Source organism: Corylus avellana, chromosome ca8 (assembly GCF_901000735.1).
Source record: "Corylus avellana chromosome ca8, CavTom2PMs-1.0".
Taxonomy (NCBI): Eukaryota; Viridiplantae; Streptophyta; class Magnoliopsida; order Fagales; family Betulaceae; genus Corylus; species Corylus avellana.
Window position 1 is genome coordinate 6,153,568 of NC_081548.1, and position 1,094 is coordinate 6,154,661.

Here is a 1,094-nt window from a genome sequence, read left to right on the forward strand (position 1 = left end):
GAGAGAAACATGTACCTATAGCTGTAGGAAGCTTTGCTTAAAAGTATGTGTTAGATTCATGCACCCTTCCATGGCAACAGACACAAAAGGATTTGAACGCTTATCCAAACCTGGAATTTTGACTAATTTGTGACAGTTAGTAAGGCACAAACCATTCATATTTGAGAGCTTTGATAGATTTGGCATTCCTTCCAGTGCAGTGCAGTGTTTTGCAACTAAAAAAATCAAACTTGCTGGTAAATCCGGAATTGATTTAAGCTTTCTACAACGAACCAATCTGAGATCTTGAAGCTTCGAAAGACCACCTAGGCTTGTTGATAAACTTTCAAAACTATTGCATCTTAAATCTAAAATTTTAAGAGAACATAAATTCCAAAGATCTGTAGGAATTCTGTCATCAGATAAATTGCAGTCCCAGAGACTTAAGTGTGTTAGTGAGTTCAAGCCTTGTAGTACAGCAGGCAGTAGATTCACTGACTTAGGACTTTTCCTTGGTGATATCCAAGACCAAAAGAGTGATGGAAATGACTTAGACGGTGATCCTTTACACCCACATAGAGATAAATATTTGAGATTCTTCAGTTGCACTATACTAAAAGGTACTTGTCTTATAGTAGTTCTGTCGGTAAGAAGAGTTGTCAATGATTCCATCTCCCCCGAGTTGTCAGCCAAATTGTGCATTTTAGAACACCCTGAAAGAATGAGAGTTTCTAGAGACTTCAAGTTATAGAAACTCCTTGGCAAACTTTTAAGGCATTTGCAATCTTTCAAATTCACCAAAACAAGATAACTAAGATCTCCAATGGAGTGGTGAACCTCAAGCAAACTCGAACAATCTTCAAGTATTAATTGCTCTAGATTTGGGAGTCTTGAAAAGTCAGGGGTCTGGCTCAGATAATGAGAATGACTGAAATTTAGAATTTTCATCTTCTCAAGCAACTGCTAAACAAATGAGGAAAAAAACCAATGAGAAAGGAAGGAAAGCGCAATATTAGAGCCTAGAACATTAAAAAAAAAATAAAAATAAAATAAAATTAATAAACAAATAAATCATTGATTATTTTACCTTGGGACTTTCCCAAACTTTTTTGAGA

General features: G+C 35.6%; 1 protein-coding gene across 1 annotated transcript in view; it reads right to left on the reverse strand.

The window, feature by feature from the left end:
• Nucleotides 1-1,094, reverse strand: part of LOC132190757 (TMV resistance protein N-like) — an 11,162-nt gene that overhangs the window by 1,623 nt on the left and 8,445 nt on the right. The gene's annotated exons all lie outside the window — the stretch shown is intronic.